The sequence below is a fragment of the Magnolia sinica genome, chromosome 2, assembly GCF_029962835.1.
Source record: "Magnolia sinica isolate HGM2019 chromosome 2, MsV1, whole genome shotgun sequence".
NCBI classification, from domain to species: Eukaryota; Viridiplantae; Streptophyta; class Magnoliopsida; order Magnoliales; family Magnoliaceae; genus Magnolia; species Magnolia sinica.
Genome location: NC_080574.1, coordinates 98,898,845 through 98,920,237, shown reverse-complemented (window position 1 = coordinate 98,920,237; position 21,393 = coordinate 98,898,845). Strand labels below are relative to the sequence as shown.

Here is a 21,393-nt window from a genome sequence, read left to right as displayed (position 1 = left end):
GCTCTCAATTTTTGTTCTCTATGTTTATCCAGCTTTGAGTGACAAGTTATCATCTGAAACTATTCTCACCTTGTTTTTGACTAATGATGATTTGGGAATGAGAATGCTACTAATACTTGTTGTTTTTCTTCTTCTTTTTTTTTTTCTATTTCTTTTTTCTAACAGTCAAAGAGGATTCTTGATAATCATTTTGACAAGCTTCCATTGCATGGGCTTGGGAAAGAGCACTCATCAAATTGGTGGAAAGCACTTGGGGATCAACTGATGGCCCATGGTAACATAAAGAAAACTATATAAATATAGTTTTCAGTTTTCCATTTTCAAAGTAAATAACTTTGCTCGATTAGCATTTTGAGTCCTTAATAGTTTTGTACTTAAGTACATTAAATGAGACTGTCTTAGTTTGTGGTAGAATTACCAAATGCAAGTCATTTTTGCTAGTTTATGGTCTCAGACTCTTTTCTGAAATTTTTCATCAATTCTATTTCAAAATTGAAACTTCCATGGAGGAGCCTGCCATGGCAGGTTTTAGAACCTGAGTAAAAGAGAAAAGTTGATATCTTAACTAATTCCTTGAGTTATTTCTTTTATGAGTTTGGAATAACTTCTTGGAGGCATTCAGTATTGACAGGCTAAAATAGGATGAGACATGTAAGAACAAGGAATTTACAACTACCTCTGCATTTTCTTGGCATATAATTTATCTGTTTTAGGATTAGTCTCAGTGAGATAGTGACACGTCAATTTTCATGTAATGATCAGCCCACTAACTCATGGTTTAAAATATCATCCGATGCAACTCGGTACTGTCCAAGTCATATCAGTTTCAAAATGAAACAAAACAAGACATGACACCAATAGGGGACCAGAATGGAACCGAGTCAGATCAATTCAGGCTGAATCAGGGTGAGTCCTACCATTTTCGGTCCCAGGTGAGTCACAATCTGAAACTTAATATGAAGTGTCCTAGTGGTTTCTGATAAGAGTACAATGCAGCCCATGCATTTAATCTAATACTTCTATGCACTCCCTCTATTGTAATTTTATTTGGCTTTAATGAACAGGCAAATGTGACACATACAAATCACATCATATGGACAATGGGTGATGATTTTCAGTACCAATATGCTGAATCTTGGTTCAAACAAATGGACAAGTTTATCCATTATGTTCAAGGTAACGCACTAGGACAATTCAAACTTCCCTTCAATCTTGGGTGGAAACTTGGAAGTAGTTCTATTCAACTTTAGAATATTGTTGCTTTTCTTCTTCTTCTTCTTTTTATTTTTTATTTTTTATTTTTTTATAACTATAAGAGCCAATATATGACCAAAGAATGTAGGTACTAAATAGTCATACAACAGATTAGCATTACATTTGTTCTTTTTCTAACTCAGAGTTAATACTGTCAATATATATGATTTCTTCTGAAATCATCCCTTCCAAATTGTGTAGATTTGTTGTTGTGCATAGGACCACATCCTTTAACTCTTGTCCAATAGGTCATTGGCAATGATTCATAGTTCTAAGAGGAAGATTGTAGTACACTGTTTATTGGTGTGTCCATGCTCCTATCAGGCAAGGGAATTCATGAGAACTAGTTTAACTGAGAGAACGGTCCTTGATGGAGTGCAATGGGAGAACAGGATTCATGTAGCTGATTCCAGTTGGTCTTCAGATGATGTTGATCTTCTTGGTGAGAACTGCACAGTGAATTTTTTTAGGAGTGGTTATTGTATTCGTTATTGAAAATGGCATTAAATCCCACCAGCATTTATTTCTTTTAGATTGAATGGCAAATCATTTTTAACAGTTAAAGTTCTGTGATATTTGGTGGAGCTATCCAGAATGGAAAATCATTGTCTACCACTGATTTTTATATAACTATTAGCTTGTAGGCAGTTATCTGTTTGGATGGTGATGGTTGCAAGTTAAGAAGTGGACTGGTGAAAATTGAGGAAGGTTTAACTCTTGACACGTTAATTGCTTGTGATTCATGTGATCTTTAGTAAGTACATTTCTTTGACAAAGCTTCCTAGAAACCAAAGTAATGATAATTGCCAACTCTTAAACTCACTGACACACATGCCCTTAACAACAAGATGACTCTCATGCACCATCTCTACAAGGTAACACCTTTCAACCAAAGTGATGCTTTTTCTTCTACTAGGCTATTAGGCAGCAGTCTTTGAAATATAATGCCAACAATTAGTCTTTTCTTGTGCAAATCAGAAATTTCAGCTACTTGAAGGTCAAATCCATAAAAAAATGCTTCAATCATAGTCGAATGTGAAAGGTTCAGTGACCCCATCAGGGACCAACACTCGAATCGAGCCGAAGAGCCTGGCTTCTCTTTGCATTCCATAGTGTGCATGGTAAAGGTATGTTCCTGGCTGCAATATGTTTAAAGGAGTAAAGGTGATTTAGAGACCTTACTAATCCAATCCTCAATTACAAAGATAACAAGCTGTATGATAACCGTGGCATATATTGTTCTATGTAATGGAGAGCATTCAAATCACTGACCTGATTTTGGATGGAGTAGAACCAAAGTAAGTTATATGGATGGATTGTTCCCTTGGAATTTGTACTAGTTGTTACTGTTTTGCTTTTAACCATTCATTTTGATAGCTATGCCATTCATGCTTTGTTTGATAGTCTAATTTGTATTCTTTTCTTTCCTTATTTTAGGTGATCAAAGTGATCTGCATGTTATCATTTTTTGATGAAATTGATGCTATTTGCAAGGTACATACGTTATTAAACTTCCACTTCAATTTACCTTAATTTATCCTTACTGTAAATGGAGGAAGAGTATATTGCAGTGGATATGGATGAATTTCAACAGTGATAGCATTTCAAAATTGTGCTTATATGTATATGTGGGAAATGGTACTATGAGGTCGACCTCATGGGAACTTCCTATATTGGTCAGCTTGTGAAGATTTCCAGCATCATAACATGTTGTTTCGATGTTAAGCCCTTGATGTAGGTTGCTATCTACACATGTGAAGAGTGTGGGTTTGAAATTTACCAAGTAATAATGCATTGTCTGCACATGTGGCTTTAAGGGATCGTGTGAAGTTCCTTTCTTCTTCTTTTTTTTGAAAGATGAGAAATTTATTGAAAGAATGATGAGAGCTAGGATTGTGTGAAGTTCTTTTTAAAGCTATATGTTTGAATTGCCTATCTGTTTTGTACTCTGCAATTCTGCATTTGCTGTGTACTTGTATGTAGCTGATGATCCTAGCTCTCTGTTGCCAGTAGATATCTTACAAAATATATCATCTCTAGATCATCTGTACATATTTTTAACATGTTGAATACAAAATATAGCAATGCTTTGATAATCAGACTATTAATGATATGAATAAAGGCTTAGGAAGACAAGTGGGGTTCATCAATATGAAGTTTGTACTAGGCAAAGGATCTATTATTCTTTGCTCTTAATGTAATGGTTAGGACTTACAAGTCAATAAGGACAGGAAGAGTTTGTTGTTTGCTTGCAATGTTGTGATTATCTGCTTTTGAAATTTTCAATCTCATAGGCTCTTGGATAAACTTGATGGTTTGAAGGGTTGCCTTTTGGCCAGATGGTCATAGATAAGAAACTCTACTGGATAGTTTGGGATAACAGTTATCTTTTTTATGGTAGGTATCTACCACTATGATCTCCTTTGGGAGGGACACTTCTTTATTCTTTTTTACCCTTTTACTTTTTCTTTTCACTTATTTTCCACTCTAGATAGAAAGGCATTATTGTTGAAACAAAGGTAATTAAACACCTTGGTTCGAGTTGAGTAAATATAGACAACACAGACATAATTACACCAACCTAACTTCTACTACGAAAGACATTATTTCCTGTCCTGCAAAATTGTTCATTTCAAAGGATTTTGTGTGTGTGTGTGTGTGTGTGTGTGTGTGTGTGTGTGTGTGTGAAGATTTCATTGTAATCAAGATAAACAACCAAATAAAAAGATTTCATTCTTTTGTTGTAGAATTTATGATTTCATAGCTTGTTTGTGGAAGCATTTTGATTTTGTTTATTTACTTACAATAGGCACTCAGACATTGGTGAAGCCGAATTTTCTAGATTCCATTCTGGTACCAAACGTGGCAATATTGTTGGTGTCACTAGATTTCCAAGTTGGTTGGTTTTCGTTTATGTTCTTCAATTCTGGCTAGCAAAACTTTTCATGTATCATATCCTTTGGGTATTGGCTATACTTGCATGTCAAAATATTGATTTCTTCCTTTGTAAACAGTGACATTTGAGCTTTGTAGGAGAAAGTGGATCACTGATTATGTTAGACTTTTGGTATTTGCAAAAGAGCGGAAAGCAGCAGCAATGTGTTCAAAGTCTTATGAATAAAAGTTCATCTATATTGTGATAAGCTAAATAGTTTGTTTCCGCAAGTGCGTAGCATGGCTAATGATATGTTGGATGCATGAGCCACTTAAAGTATGGATTTGGAAGTCTACTAGGGGGCATCTAAGAATGGTGATTAATGAAGTTCCTCTCCTGGAATGTTCGTGGTTTGGAACATAAAGATAGGATGTTGATCCTTATGGCTGTTGGTCAGGGAAAGGAAAATTTTAGGAAACGTAATGGGTAGAAGATCTGATGATATGCTAAAATTTCCAACATTTGTGGTAAGAAAATGATATTTTTTATATTTTTTTGTAATATTTGTATGCTTTGATGAAGTACCCAACCAAATCTCTATCTTTTCTGTTGATCCAAATCAAGGTGGAATTGGTCTGGCTGGCTTGTCTGCTGAGGATCTAATTGTCTGGCTGTCTTGGAAAATGATAGGATCTAATTGATGCAAATCTTTTCTGTTCATATTGGAAAATGATCCTACAAATATTTGGAAGGATCCAATTTGTAAATCTTTTCTATTATGATCATATCCAAGGGAGCTGCTCGCATGTCTAGCTGTTTGCTTATTTCTTTTTGTCAATTGTCTTTATTTGATGGAAGTGGTGTTCATGTATGACAGTAGTTGTGCTACACCAAAAATCAGGCCTTTCAAACTCTTAAGTGGGCTCCACCTATTAGATGGGCTACAAGTTGTCACTGTTCCTCATCAAAGGACTTCTGCCAAAGGCTGCTACTCTCATTTTTAGCAGTTACAGAGGCATAAACTGTGTGCATAGATTTTTTAAGTGGGTTAGGGATGGATTGGTTTGTTGAATGGAAGGGAAAAAAAGTTTGGATTTGAGATCGGTTTTCTGAAGAAAAAAAAAAGTTCTACACATTGTTACTTGCTTCATGATTATCATTTCATTATGGTTATACTATAGTCGATTCATGAACTGTTGTTCAATTTAATAATCTTTCTATGCATCCAGGTTGGATATGCTATGCTGAAAAAACACTTGACTTATATACTACCTTTATTTCTTCTGTGAAGATTCCACAACAAGCAATTGGGGCAACCATCAAGCATCACATTTGCCAAAAAAATGGGTCTAATGTAAGTTCTAATAGTCCAAATATGTAACGCACTGAAATTCGGGGGTCGAGCATAACTCAGCTCCCGAGTTCCAAAACATCACTTATGCAACATATTTGATGATGGATGTATGTTGTCTGTATAAGTACATAAAACATGGAATAGATTAAGCCAAACTGCAAATATAATTCAGGGATAAGTGAAAGAACGCAAGCGGAAGACTTAAAGGAATATAAGTGTACATGTGCAAATCCCTAAAGTACATATACATACCAGGTCATACTTACAAGTGTTACAAGTGTTACTAACAAAATTACAAGCATTAAATGACATCATCTATTCCCAAAAAGAAATCTCAGAATCCCACGCATCAGAACAAGGCTCACAAGAACCCGCTTGAAAACTGCATGAAAGAAATGCAGCCTCATCATCCTCGAACTCCTGCTCTACCTCAGGGGTCGCATCAATATCTGTATCTAAGACAGAGTCTGGTTGGTGTTTAAGCACCGTCCCAGAATGTGGGAGTGAGTGATCAACTCAGTGGAACAATAAAGCAAAGGTTAACATGTTATCAATTCAATCAAGCAGTAATGATAAAGCAGAACAATCAAACATGTCCTAAGTACTCTTGTTAGTGCAAGGATGTATGTAGAAGGATGCGTGCCCTCGCGCGTAGACCCTCAGCATCTTCATCTTACGTTACACATGACATCACCTCAAATGCAGTGCATGAACATGATTACCAAGTTGTTATTAGTCCTTTTCATACAGCAGGATTGGGAAGCTAAGGTACCTTCCTCATATTACTATCCAAACAGTGATCCATTCTAGGGTCGTCAGTCCTAGATCATCTCATACGATCACATGGTTTTAGGTCGCTACAAAGGGCTCATCACTAATCAATGCACGCCTATCATACCTTCATTACTACAATAAGGCTCGTCACCTCAATGCGCTATCCAGGTATGCTTGAGGTCACTACAAAGGGCTCGTCACCAATCGATGTAGGCCGACAGCACGAATATAGTGTCCCATACCACCATAATCGGCTCACAAGTTTGGTTGCTCACTGGTCACTACGGGGAGGCTCGTCACCCCAGTGTAGGCCGACAGCTCGACCACGGTGTCCCATACCACCATGTCCGGCTCATGAGTCTTAGCGGATCAAGGTACAATGGTTAACAGATTTCATTGGTAAGTTGGGTACCTTAGATTCATACAATAGCATCCATACATGATGAACATACATCGGACAATCGGGTTAGTTGACAAACTCGACTAGCACGAGTGCACGTTGGGTTGAACGACATAGAGTGCGCAAATACTCCGCGTGGCCAAACCACTGCCGTCAACTCTAATACGACTCAGGTTCGTCAAATCACGTCCTTCGTGACGAAAGTAACCTCAGCCACAAACTCAAAGCTGATTACCGATTTCCTGGACTAATTCATAGTCCCAAACATATTCCACTACAACCGATATTCATATAAAATTTAGAACAGTAATGAAACAACAACTCAAATCATGTAGTATATGAGCATTTGAAGAATATCAACTTAACATGGATTTACACATAAGTAATACTGGAAGTTAACAACAAAGAATATGACTTGCATGTAGGAAATCATACACATCAATAGGAGAGTTGAGAATCACTTCTCAACGCCCGCAATTAGGATCATATATTACATTATAGATCATTCAGACATTTCTACAAACACTTAAGCTACATAGTTCAACATACATGACGCATGTTGAAAAACACGCATTTGGACAATTCCTTTTGCCAAGGAGTTGTCACACATACATCTAGCACAAATACACGACAAATAATCATGGCAAACACATGTTCATATTTTATACGTATACGATACTTTCTGCATATACATAGAATACACAAATCTCTACACAAGGCATATGTATCAGGAATACAATATAAACATAACATTTAGCATGTGAAATTGCACCCACAACAAGAATAAACCATTAACTGGCATTGAAAGCCTTGAAAACCATAACCTATACGATTAAAGTCTGCACCTTAAACCAGAAATAGAGCACCGAACTAATTTAGATGATATGTCTTCGTCAATGGCGACAGGATATGTAATGACCCGAAAAATTTTGAGCCAAAACCCGAGTACTATCTCTATTTTTCCTTATAAGCTATTTGTGGGGTAATTAGTGCTAAACTTGATTGCTTATGAAATTAGCATCAATCACTTTAAATTTGATCTGCATGACTCAAAACCTGTAGAATAGTTAGTGCTATGTTACTCTGAAATTTGGGATTCATCGCTAAATCCAGTTGCCCTTGGGAATTTTAAAAAACTTTGGATCGGACCTGGACCACGCGTCGTAAGTCCGATGGCGATGATCTTAGGATGTATTGGTCACCATGTTAGACTTGGTCATCACCTCAAAAATCAAGTCCAGATGATGTTCTGAGTTGATTTGATTGAGTCCGGAGTGAAGAGTGTGAGAACGGTGAGAAATTAAATAAGATTTTATGAAATCTGAGTCGTGTCGCTTGCGCGATGATTTTAAGCAATCTGACCATTGGATTCTGACCCAATTTCACCCTCTGAACAGGAAAGGTGGCCCAGGCATGTCCTTGTGCTTGTGGACCTGATCGAGATTCTGTGACCGTTGAATTGAGTGTGGTCCGCCACGGCTGATCTGAAGATCCGATCGGTACGAAAACTCAGCCTGACCAAGATCCATGGTCAGTGAGCTTAAGTCCGACCTCTCGTGGAAAAAGGCCCACCGAAAGTGTTCCGTTGGATCGAGAGAGGCCTATTTTGGTTATAACCTAAGTATACCTTGGCCCTAGGGTTATTTTCATCAATGTTAGGCCTATATATAGACCTTAAAACCCTAACTCTCTTTTCCATATGAATTTCCTAACCCTAGCTAAGAAAGAGAGAGGAAAAAGAGTGAGAAAGTGAGAGAGAAGTTGGTGAATCATCTTAGATTCTTTCCTGTTCTCCTTCATCCTTAAACCATCACTTTAGAATCATTATTCCGGCGATTCTAAGTTCCTTCTTTGGGTAAGTTAACCTAACCCTAATCTGTTTTAGAGCTTAGAATAGTTTATGTGTTGTTGTAGCTCATTTCTATTCTTGCCTTAGGTTATCCTGTCACCGTTGACGAAGACATATCATCTGAATCAGTTCGGTGCTCTATTTCTGATTTAAGGTGCGGACTTTAATCGTATAGGTTATGGTTTTCAAGGCTTTCAATGTCAGGCAATGGTTTATTCTTGCTATGGATGAGATTTCACATGCCAAATGCTATGTTTATTTTACGTTCCTGATATGCATGTGTTATATTGAGATTTGTGTATTCTATGTGTATGTTGGAAGTACCGTATACGTATAAAATATGCTCATATGATTGCCATGATTATTTGTCGTGTATTTATGTAGGATGTATGTGTGTCAACTCCTTGGCAAAAGGAATTGTCCAGATGTGTGTATTCCAACATACGTCATGTATGTTGACCTATGTATTCTAAGTGTTTGTAGAAATGTCTGAATGATCTGGTGTGTAATATATCAACCTAATATGGGTGTTGAGAAGCGATTCTCAACACTCCTATTGATGTGTATGATTTCCTACATGCAAGTCATATTCCTTGTTGTTTAACTTCCAGTATTACTTGTGTGTAAATCCATGTTAAGTTGATATTCTTCAAATACTCATATGCTACAGGGTTGAAATTGTTGTTCCATTACTGTTCTAAATTCAATATGAATATCTATTGTAGTGGAATGTGTTTGGGACTATGAATAGTCCAGGAAATTGGTAATCGGCCTTGAGAGTGTGGCTGAGGCTGCTTTCACCACAAAGGACGTGATTTGACGAACCCGAGTCGTATTAGAGTTGTCGGCAGTGGTTTAGCCACACAGAGTGTTTGCGCACTCTATGTCGTTCAACCCAACGTGCACTCATGCTAGTCGAGTTCATCAAGTAACCCGATTGTCCGATGTATGTTCACCATGTATGGACGTTATTGTATGAATCTAGGGTACCAAACTTACCAGTGCAAATCCTGTAAATCGTTGTACCTTGATCCGCTAAGACTCATGAGCCGGACATGGTGGTATGGGACACCGTGGTCGAGCTGTCAGCCTACGCTGGATTGACGAGCCTCCCCGTAGTGACCAGTGAACAACCAAACTCGTGAGCTGATTATAGTGGTATGGGACACTATATTCGTGCTGTCGGCCTACATTGATTGGTGATGAGCCCTTTGTAGGGATCTCGAGCATGCCTGGATACCGCATTGAGGTGACGAGCCTTATTGTAGTAACGAAGGTATGATAGGCATGCATTGATTGGTGACGAGCCCTTTGCAACGACCTAAAACCATATGATTGTATGAGATGATCTAGGACTGATGATCCTATAATGGATCACTATTTGGACGTTGATATGAGGAAGGTACCTTAGCTTCCCAATCCTGCTATATGAAAAGGACTAATAACAACTTGGTAATCATGTTCATGCACCGCATTTGCATGTGCCTGGAAGAGGTGGCGCACTTTGAGGCGATGTCATGCGTAACGTAAGATGAAGACGCTAAGGGTGTACGCACGAGGGCACGCATCATTCTACATACATCCTTGCATTAACAAGAGTACTTATGACATGTTTGATTATTTTGCTTTATCATTACTACTTGATTGAATTGATAACATGTTAACCTTTGCTTTATTGTTCCACTGAGTTAATCACTCATCCCCTCATTCTAGGGCGGTGTTTAAACACCCACCAGACTCTGTCTTAGATGCAGATGTTGATGCGACTTCTGAGGCAGAGCCGGAGTTCGAGGATGATGAGGTTGCATTTTCTTTCATGCAGTTTTCAGGCAGGTTCTAGTGAGCCTTGTTCTGATGCGTGGGATTCTGGGTTTTCTTTGGAGATTAAATGATGTAATTTGATACTTGTAATTTTGATAGTAACACTTGTAATACGACCTGGTATGTATATATATTTCAGGGATGTGCACAAGTACACATATATTTCTTTAAGTCTTCCGCTTACGTTCTTCACTTATCCCTGAATTATATTTGCAGTTTGGCTAAATCTATTCCATGTTTTATGCACTCATATAGACAACATACATCCATCATTTAATATGTTGCATAAGTGATGTTTTGAAACTGGGGAGCTGAGTTATGCTCGACCCCCGAATTTCAGGGCGTGACAGGATAACCTAAGACAAGAATAGAAATGAGTTACAACAACACATAGACTTATCTAAACTCTAAAACAAATTAGGGTTAGGTTAACTTACCTAGGGATGAACTCAAAATCGCCGGAATAATGATTCCAAAGGGATGGTTTAAGGATCTAGAGTAACAGGAAAGAATCTATGGATGATTCACCAGCTTCTCTCTCTCTTTCTCTCTTTTCCTCTCTCTTTCTTAGCTAGGGTTAGGAAATTCGTATGGAAAAGAGAGTTAGGGTTTTAAGGTCTTTATATAGGTCTAACATTGATGAAAATAACCCTAGGGCCAAGGTATACTTAGGTTATAACCAAAACAGGCCTCTCTCGATCCAACGAAGCACTTCCAGTGGGCCTTTTTTCACAAGCGGTCGGACTTAAGCTCACTGACCGTGGATCTAGGTCAGGCTAAGTTTTCGTACCGATCAGCTTTACAGATCAGCCGTGGCGGACCACACTTAATTCAACGGTCACCGAAACTCGATCAGGTCCACAAACACTATGACATGCTTGGGCCATCTTCCCTGATCAAAGGGTGAAATTGGGTCAGAATCCAATGGTCAGATTGCTTAAAATCGTCGCACAAGCGACACGACTCAGATTTCATAAAATCACATTTAATTTTCACTGTTCTCACACTCTTCACTCCGGACTCAATTAAATCAACCCAGAACATCATCTGGACTTAATTTTTGAGGTGATGGCTAAGTCCAACATGGTGACCAATACTGACTAAAATCATCGCTATCGGACTTTCGACGTACGGTCCAGGTCCGATCCAAAGTTTCTGAAAAATCCCAAGAGCAACTGGATTTAGCGATGGATCTCAGATTTCAAAGTAACATAGCGCTAACTATTCTACACGTTTTGAGTCATGCAGATCGAATTTAAAGTGATTGATGCTAATTTCACAAGCAATCGAGTTTAACGCTAATTACCCCACAAATAGCTTCTAAGGAAAATAGAGGTAGTACTCGGGTCTTGGCACAAAATTTTCTGGGTCATTACAAAATAGCCCTTAAACCACCCCATCTCCCTCTCATACGAATTTCTCCAAACCCTAGGAGAGAGAAGAGAGAAAAGAAGAGAACTGAGTTCAAGCCGAGTTTAAACATGTCCCAGTTCGGCCCGACTCGATACGAAACCCGACTCGACCTGGCCCAACTCGGCCGTTTATATGTGTGTGTGTGTGTGTGTCCTAAATCCTTATCCTAATCATTTAAGATAAAGAAGCGAGAACGCCATCCGTCCCTTTGTAGATGGAGCAGGCTCGAACTTGCTCAATTGCTGACCAGGCCGAATTCGGGCTAGACATGTTGGCCTAATGACCGAGCCGGGCCGGGTTCGGGCTGGGTGTGGCTAGTGACCGGGCCGGGTTGAGCCCAGTTCGACTCGAATCGACTCGTGTATGTAAGTGCTATAGTTTATATCCCTGTCTGTTGTCAAATTTGTGGTGCCAAAATCACTATTATGTTATATATAACTTGCATAAGTGAAGCTCTCTCAAGGATCAACATTCATGAACAAGCTAAGCTCACAACAAGCAAAGCTCACAAGACAAGACTCAAGCTGCAAGACTTCAAGAAGAGTACAAGGCAGAACCCAAGACCCTTTCAAGATTGAGCTACATCAAGATTTCAAGATTGATCTACATCAAGACTTCAAGACTCATACTTCAAGGTCACTTGTTCCTAATGTTTCAATGTCCATACTTCATGATTTAGGTTTGACTGACCATAGGTTGACCTTAGAAGTAGGTCATTTCGGATACATAAGTCGAATGTTATTTTACATGTGATTGGTCTGTTTTTCGACTAGTCCTAGGCCTTCTTCGACTAGTCCTAGACTTGCTTCGACCAGTCTAAGAAATTCCTCGATCAGTCGTGAGTTTGTTACAAATTCCGGATGAAATCTGTTAGGCTTCGACTAGTCCAGGAATCTGTTCGACCAGTCGTAGGAACAGTGTCGACTGCATCTACGACCAGTCGAACATCTTCGACTCGAATTCCAGCGAAGCTTTGTAGGACCTACGACCAGTCGAAGGAGAGCTACGACCAGTCGTAGGTGACCTACGACCAGTCGTAGGAGACCTTCGACCAGTCGTAGAACGGTCAGAGCATATCCCGCCGGATTTTTCAAATATCTGTTATTGCTTCGACTAGTCGAAGAGCTCCCTAGATCAATCGAAGACACGATCTTCTCACCTATAATAGTGCACGAATCTCAGAAGAAATAATCGATTTAATTAATTCATTCAAGCCAATCTTCGTCGAACTTCTGAGAGATAATTCTGTGCTCCATCTAAGCTAAGTGTGCTTATTTAATATTCTCTTTCCTTAGCTTTATTTAATTGATTTTGTTTCTGCTATTCCAATCTGATTTGATAAGAGGAATTGTTATTCCCTTTCTTTGGAATCAAAATCAATTAAGGCAAGCCCTATTTAGTTTAATTTAAAATCTATTAGAATTAGAACCGTTGTAATCGAGTACTGGACATTGAACTTGGACATTCAATCATCTACTTTGATTTGGTTCTACCGGGCTGCTACAACGAAGGAGATAATCAGGTATTTTACATTTAATTGTAAATCCCTTTCTATTTTGGTTTCTTTCAAGATTTGCCAGAAAAATCTTGTTGTATTGGTTTTCTGAGGAGAGCCAGGAAAACTCAGAAGTGGGGTTTTTTAATTGTGTAAGCCCACAGACAAAGACACAATTGTAAAGGTTTTGGGTGAACCTGGGAAAACCTATTTTTAGTGAACGCTAATATCCCCTGTGTGAGGATATTAGGAGTGGAGTAGCATTTTGTGTGGCTGTTGTATAACAGTTGGTGAACACACAGGCGAACCACTATAAACCCTTGTGTTGTGGTTGATTGATTTATTCTTCTAATCTTTAATTAATTTTTGTGGGATGTATGTATGGTGGTGAATGTTGTAATTATTTAATTCAAGCTTTGTGAGAATGTTGTAATAGTTTAGAATTTATTTTCTATTATTCCTTTATCAGCTTGATTTTCAATTTCATTTGAAAATTGTTCCAGCAAGGTTGCCCTAGAACAATATATTTTTTATTATAATTTATTTCAATTCAGTTTGTATTTAATTCTGTATTCCTCTTCGATTTGAGATTTGATACAAAGATCTTTCTAGAAATAAGGTTGTCCTACCATAAACTCTGGTTTTTGGTGTAAGGTTGTCCTTAGAACAACGTTTGTATCAACCTCTCAAGATCTAAATTTTGAGGTTATTTTAATTTACTGCTTTGTGATTTACTTTGGCTATCATTTCCTTTTTATTTCCACTGTTATAAGTTTTATTTGGCATTGTCCTATTCACCCCCCCTCTAGGACATATAGCTTGGCCTTTTCAAGTGGTATCAAAGCCTAATAGCTCTTTTTTATTCTTGGATTTAATTCCTGAGCTAACGATTTAAGCTAGTTAAGATGTTAAATTTTGATAGCCTTTCAGTCACAAGGCCTCCACCCTTTGATGGCTCCAACTATGCCTATTGGAAAGCCAGAATGAGGATCTTCCTCAAATCAATGGATGAAAATGTGTGGCAAGCCACAGTGACTGAATGGAATCCTCCTATCATGGAAGTTACTGGGGTTGACGGTTCAAAATCAATGAAAGTCACACCATATTACCAATGGACCACTCTTCAGAAAAGTGAGAGTAGTGCAAATGCTAAAGCACTAAATGCAATTACTTGCGCACTATCACCGGATGAGTTCAAAAGAATCATTTCCTGTGATACTGCAAAGCAAGCTTGGGATATATTAGAAATGACACACAAGGGTACTACAATTGTCAAAAAATCTAAAGTCCAACTCCTCACAACCAGATTTGAAGAAATTCATATGGAGGAAAATGAAATGTTTATGGACTTTTACACTAGATTGAATGACATTGTAAACTCAATGTGGGGTCTTGGCGATAAAATCCCAGAAAGTAAAGTGTGTGTAAAAATATTACGCTCACTTCCTGAACGGTTCAATTCTAAAGTAACCGCGATCCAGGAACTTCGTGATACAGATAATATGAGGGTAGAAGAACTAGTTGGTTCACTACAAACCTACGAGTTAAACTTTAAAGCTCCTAAAGGTAAATCTATCACACTAAAATCTTCTAAATGTAATTCAGAAGAAAATTCTGATTCAGAAGATGATATGGCTCTCTTAGCTAAAAAAAATTTACAAGGTTTTTAAAAGCAAGAAAAGGGTTGATTTTCAAAAGTCAAATGATAAAAAGAAGTTTAGACCCAAATCTCGAAAATCTTTGAAAGATAGTCAATGTTACAACTGTCAAGATTATGGGCACTTAGCAAATAAATGTCCTAAAAGGGACAAACCCAAGAAGAAGGGTATGTTGGCTACATGGGATGAATCATCTGATTCTGAAGGTTCTTCTGAATCAGAAGATTATGAAACTGAGTCGGGCAATGAGGTTAAATCTCTTATGACTCTAGCCAAATTCACATTTTCAGATAATGACTCTACAAGTGAAGAAAATCTGAATAGTGAATGTGAAAATGAAGATGATCTTCAAGACGCTTACAATGCCCTATATAAGGAAAGTTGTAAAATTGCTGTCAAACTTAAACTTCAAAAAGAAAAGTTTTCTAAACTCAAAATTTGTTTTGATTCACTTGTCTTAGAAAAATCATAAATTTCAGATTGTTTTGAAAAATCAAAATGCGATTTGGAATTCAAAAACTCCCTAATTATTGATTTAAAATCTGAAATTGAGAAACTTAAAACTAAAGTATCTTCTCTTCTGAGTTTAAAGGACACATAGAAATATGCCCAAGGTGATCCAAAGTTAGAGAAACTTTTATCCGGATGAAGAAAATGTGGCGATCGATCCGAGTTGGGCTATGATAAAAATTTACCTCCTAAACAAAAGTATACTCCTCCTATGTTTGTTAAAGGAGAGTCCTCAAACTCAAAAGGGAAAAGTACTTATCAAAATTTTTCTAGAAATTCAAAAACTTTTCAAAAATCTAGAAGCAGCCATGTCAACTTTAATTAGAAATGAAATCCACTAACTGAAAAGATAGTTGATTTACTCAAGGAGCTCTTAAAATCTAACTCTATAGGTCATTCCTACAAATATACACAAAAGAAGACCAACTATGTTTCTAAACCCAAAACTGTTATGAAATGGGTTCCTAAAGTCACCTGCTTGGTTGCTCACACTGCTTTCAAAGCTACAAGTCATTCAAAGTGGTACCTAGACAGTGGATGCTCCAGGCATATGACAGGTGACAAAGCTTTATTCACTGATCTGAAAGATATGACTGATGGTTCAGTCACATTTGGTGATGGTAGCAACTGCAAGATTATAGGCCAAGGTACGGTTCAACTTTTTAATCTTCCTGTGTTTAAAAATGTTTTATACGTTGAAGGCTTAAAACATAACTTGCTTAGTATATCTCAAATATGTGATAATAACCATAATGTTCGGTTTTCTAATCAAAGCTGTGAAATACTAAACAATAAGGGTTCTGTAATATTAACTGGACGTAGAACGTCTGAAAATTGCTATATTATTAGTGAATCCAGCTCATCTTATCACACATGTTACATGGTCCATACAGACGAGACTGATTTATGGCACAAACGTCTTGGACATGTACATTATCGAAATTTATATCGATTGAGCAAACGAGAACTTGTAAGAGGTTTACCCAAACTTCAGAAATTAGATAAAATATGTGGTGAGTGCCAGATAGGCAAACAAATAAAGAACTCACACAAAAAGGTGAATTCAAATACCACATCAAGACCACTCGAACTTCTCCACATGGATCTGATAGGACCTACCAGAACAGAAAGTCGTGGTGGTAAAAAGTCTATCTTGGTAATAGTTGATGACTTTACCAGATTCACTTGGGTAGTCTTCTTAAGGGATAAATCTGAAACCCTTGAAGAAGTGAGAAAAGTTCTCAAAAGGATTCAAACTAAAAATCTTCTCAAATCAGTAAAATTCGTAGTGATCATGGATCTGAATTTGAGAATAGCAATTTTGAGAAGTTCTGTACCGACCAAGGAATATTACATGAATTCTCTGCTCCCAAAACTCCACAACAAAATGGAATTGTTGAAAGAAAGAATAGGGTGCTTCAAGAAATGGCTAATGTCATGTTGAATAGCATGAAGCTCTCTAAAAATCTTTGGGCTGAAGCAGTCAACACAGCTTGCTATATTATTAACCGAGTCTACTCTAGAAAAGATAACAATAAAACGACTTACGAATTGTGGTTCAATAAAAAGCCTACTGTTAAATACTTTCGAGTTTTTGGCAGCAAGTGCTATATTTTACGTGATCGTGAAAATTTGAAAAAATTCGATACGAAGAGTGATGAAGGTATTTTTCTAGGATATTCTTTAAACAGTCGAGCTTATAGGGTTCTAAACAAAAGGACTGGTGTGATTCAAGAATCCATTAATGTTGTCATTGATGATCACTTAAACACACCAATTTCTAATTCAGATAATGATGAAGTACTAATCATTGATAAACCCGATACTTCATCGAATCAAATTGATTCTGAGTTGAGGACTGTTAAAGATCATCCAACCACACAAATTCTTGGAAACCCTCTCACCGGTGTTCGCACCCGTAGACAACTTGAGGATATATGTAATTATGTATGTTTTACATCCCAAATTGAACCATCTAAAGTAAAAGAAGCTCTTGCTGATGAGAACTGGATTGTTGCGATACAAGATGAACTCAACCAATTCGTAAGAAATGATGTTTGGTATCTCGTACCAAGACCTAAAAATAAACACATCATTGGAACAAAATGAATTTTCAAAAATAAGTCTGACGAATGTGGAATTATAATTAGAAACAAGGCTAGACTAGTGGTACAAGGTTATACTCAAATTGAAGGAATTGATTTCGATGAAACCTTTGCACCAGCAGCACGTCTTGAATCTATCAGACTATTTATATCCATTGCATGTTTTAGAAAGATAAAGATCTATCAGATGGATGTGAAAAGTGCTTTTCTAAATGGCGATTTACATGAAGAAGTCTATGTTGAACAGCCAATGGGATTTGAAGATTCCAAAAATACTGATCATGTATATCGGCTTAAAAAGGCACTTTATGGATTAAAACAAGCACCTAGGGCATGGTATTATAAACTAACGAAATTTCTTTTAAGTCATAATTTTCAAATGGGATCTGTCAATAAAACTTTATTTGTTAAAAAACATAATGATCATATCTTAATGGTACAGATTTATGTTGATGATATCATTTATGGATCAACTTGTACTGACTTGACTACTGAGTTTGCAGATTTGATGAAATCACAGTTCGAAATGAGCATGGTTGGGGAATTGACTTATTTCCTTGGATTGCAAGTAAAGCAACAACCTAAAGGAATATTCATTTCTCAATCTAAGTATGCCTTGAATCTAATCAAGAGATTTGGATTTGAGAATTCGACACTCCTATGAGTACTACCCTGAAACTATCAAAAGACTCTAATGGTAAAAATGTTGACTCAAAACTTTATCGGAGTATGATTGGTAGTTTGTTATATTTAACTGCTAGTAGACCTGATATTTCTCTAAGTGTTGGTATTTACGCAAGATATCAATCTGATCTAAAAGAATCTCACTTGATTGCTATCAAGCGAATTATTAGATATGTCGCAAGTACTGTAAATCTTGGTCTCTGGTATCCTCATGAAACCAATGTTCAATTAGCTGGGTACTCGGATGCTGACTGGGCTAGTAATCTAGATGATAGAAAATCAACCAGTGGTGGTTGTTTTTTTATTGGAAATTGTCTAGTTTCCTGGTTTAGTAAGAAACAAAATTCTATATCACTTTCAACAGTTGAAGTTGAGTATATCGCAGCTGGTAATGCATGTACACAGCTTGTTTGGATGCAACGAATGCTAAGTGATTATGGAATTAAACAGGATTCTATGTTATTACATTGTGATAATTCCAGTGCGATAAATATTTCAAAAAATCCTATTCAGCATTCTCGTACTAAGCACATTGACATTAGATTTCATTATATAAGGGAATTAGTAAAAGAAAAAGTTATATCTCTAGAATATATTCCTACTGAAGATCAACGAGCTGACATTTTCACAAAACCTCTCGATAAAAGCAGGTTCAAAAAGATGAAATTTGATCTTGGCATGTGCATTTTAAATTGATTATTTATGCCTACTTGTATCATAGTGTATATATTTGCTAGATTGAATTCCAATTCTTGTTTAAATTACAAGTAATTTGAATTTTTGGGGTTTCTTCGACCAGTCGTGAGTATACACGACAAGTCGTCCTATGACCGGTCGTAGATACTCACGACCAGTCATGAAACACGGGTTTCACTTCAAATTGGGGATTTTTCACTTTCTTCCTCATTTCTTCTTTCTTCTCCTTGGAGTCGAACTTCGACTTGTCGAACCCATCCTTCAAGTTCTTCAAGGTTAGTGTTCCAAATCCCATTTTTCTTGCAGATTTGTGTCTAGATTGTTTCCTTTTCTCTCTTGAAGCTTTCTATTTTGAAAATCATTGAGATTTGGGGTTTGGATTTTAAAAAATCCGTTTTATATAAACCCACTTCTCAATCCTTTGCAACTTCCTATTTTCTTGAAATCCTTGTTGCAAATGGCTTCTAGAGGTAGAAAAACTACTTCCCGTGGTCCTTCTTCTTCCTCCAGATCGACCGCTATCTCTAAACGTCATCTTCTTGTTCCCAATGATGATCCATCATATGTTAGGGACATTAAATCACGTAATGTTATTGTTGAACATCCTGTTGATGTTAATCATATTGCACCTTTTGACATCCTTCCTATGCTTGAAGTTGTATGTTGGGTTAACTTATTGCATTGGGGTGGGCCTGCATACCGGTCCATTGCCCAATCCATGTTTACATGTATTAGTGCTTTCTCACAGGATAATTTAACTTTTCAAATATCTACTAGAGAAGGGCCTTTTGACGTTGATCGTCATTTAATTTCAACCCTTATGGATATTCCTGTGAATGATGAGGGTATTCCAATTCATAACTTAACTGATAAACCCTCAATGTCTGAAAAACGCATGCTCACTAGAGACTTGTGCAACATGGATGTTCAATGGACTCAAAAAGGGAATGCGCTTCCCGCAAGGTATTTGTTACCCAAATACAGAATTCTCCACAAAATCTTTATGTCTAATCTGTATCCTCGTTCGGGTAATAAATCTGACTTGACTTCGTTTATGGTTCGTGTTATCCATGCTATTTCCAATTGTACTCAGATTTGTTTGCCATCCTTAATCTGTCATTTCATTCTTCAGTTTCGACTCCATCCTGGTCATAGTGACATTCCTTTTACCTATTTTATGATTGTATTGGCTACTCATATGTTAGTCGATATGCCTGTTGATGAGGCATCAATCCATCATCTGATCTTCAACAATACTAATATCAATAAGATGAAGTTGGATCTGCTTCCTGAACAAGGTGGTGGTGGTGGTGGTGGTCCTGAAGAAGCTGGTGTTGACATTAATATGGATGACATTTTTGAGGAACTGGATTCTGACTCAGCTAATGATCCAGATTTTGTACCATCTGATGTTGATGCACGTCTGAGTGCATTAGAGGGTAAAGTTGAGAATATAAATGTAAAGTTGGAAAACATGTCTGTTGCTCATGATTTGCAATTCAAGTACATGCGCAAATATCTTAGGCGCTTGAACAAAGGCATGCACCAACTTGATCCCTCTATTCCTGCTCCGTCATCAAGTTCTAGTTCTGAGTAGTTTTAATGAGACTTCTGGTCTGTAATAACTTTATAACTTAGCACTTGGCTGATTTAGAGTTGGATTCTATTTTTATTTTATGCTGGATATTTATTCTATGTGATGTTATCACTCTTTTGCTATACTCATGTTTTATGCTTATCTCCTCATGTTTACTCTCATGAATTCCTTTATTTAGTTCTCCTTTGTCATATTGTGACAAAAAGGGGGAGAATGGTTTGTTCTTAATGTGATTATGAGAGGAGTAGCATTGGTTATGTTACTCAGGGGGAGTCAGGGGGAGTATATGTTTGATCTTGTTGAATGAAACTGGTTGAATGTTGAAACTAGTTAAAACTGGTTGAATGTTGAATGTTGAATATTGATTTGCATGTATTAACCAGTTGTTTTACTTTTGTTTATCTTGGTTATGTGTTTTGTCACTAATTTGACAAAGGGGGAGATTGTAAGTGCTATAGTTTATATCCCTGTCTGTTGTCAAATTTGTGGTGCCAAAATCACTGTTATGTTATATATAACTTGCATAAGTGAAGCTCTCTCAAGGATCAACATTCATGAACAAGCTAAGCTCACAACAAGCAAAGCTCACAAGACAAGACTCAAGCTGCAAGACTTCAAGAAGAGTACAAGGCAAAACCCAAGACCCTTTCAAGATTGAGCTACATTAAGATTTCAAGATTGATCTACATCAAGACTTCAAGACTCATACTTCAAGGTCACTTATTCATAATGTTTCAATGTCCATACTTCATGATTGAGGTTTGACTGACCATAGGTTGACCTTAGAAGTAGGTCATTTCGGATACATAAGTCGAATGTTATTTTACTTGTGATTGGTTTATTTTTCGACTAGTCCTAGACTTGCTTCGACCAGTCTAAGAAATTCCTCGATCAGTCGTGAGTTTGTT

The 21,393-nt window shown here is 37.2% G+C and overlaps 2 long non-coding RNA genes across 2 annotated transcripts in view; both read left to right on the top strand.

Moving 5' to 3' along the window:
- Nucleotides 1–1,606: 1,606 nt before the first annotated feature.
- On the top strand, nt 1,607–3,779 carry LOC131229688 (uncharacterized). The gene is made up of 4 exons (XR_009163544.1): nt 1,607–1,696; nt 1,899–2,008; nt 2,233–2,748; nt 2,993–3,779. It is a non-coding gene; the product is annotated as an uncharacterized LOC131229688 (long non-coding RNA).
- A 1,340-nt stretch (nt 3,780–5,119) lies between these two features.
- LOC131237301 (uncharacterized) overlaps nt 5,120–21,393 on the top strand; it is a 35,989-nt gene continuing 19,715 nt past the window's right edge. Inside the window, exon 1 of the long non-coding RNA XR_009167164.1 lies at nt 5,120–5,483. This is a non-coding gene — a long non-coding RNA (uncharacterized LOC131237301). The remainder of the gene's footprint in view (nt 5,484–21,393) is intronic.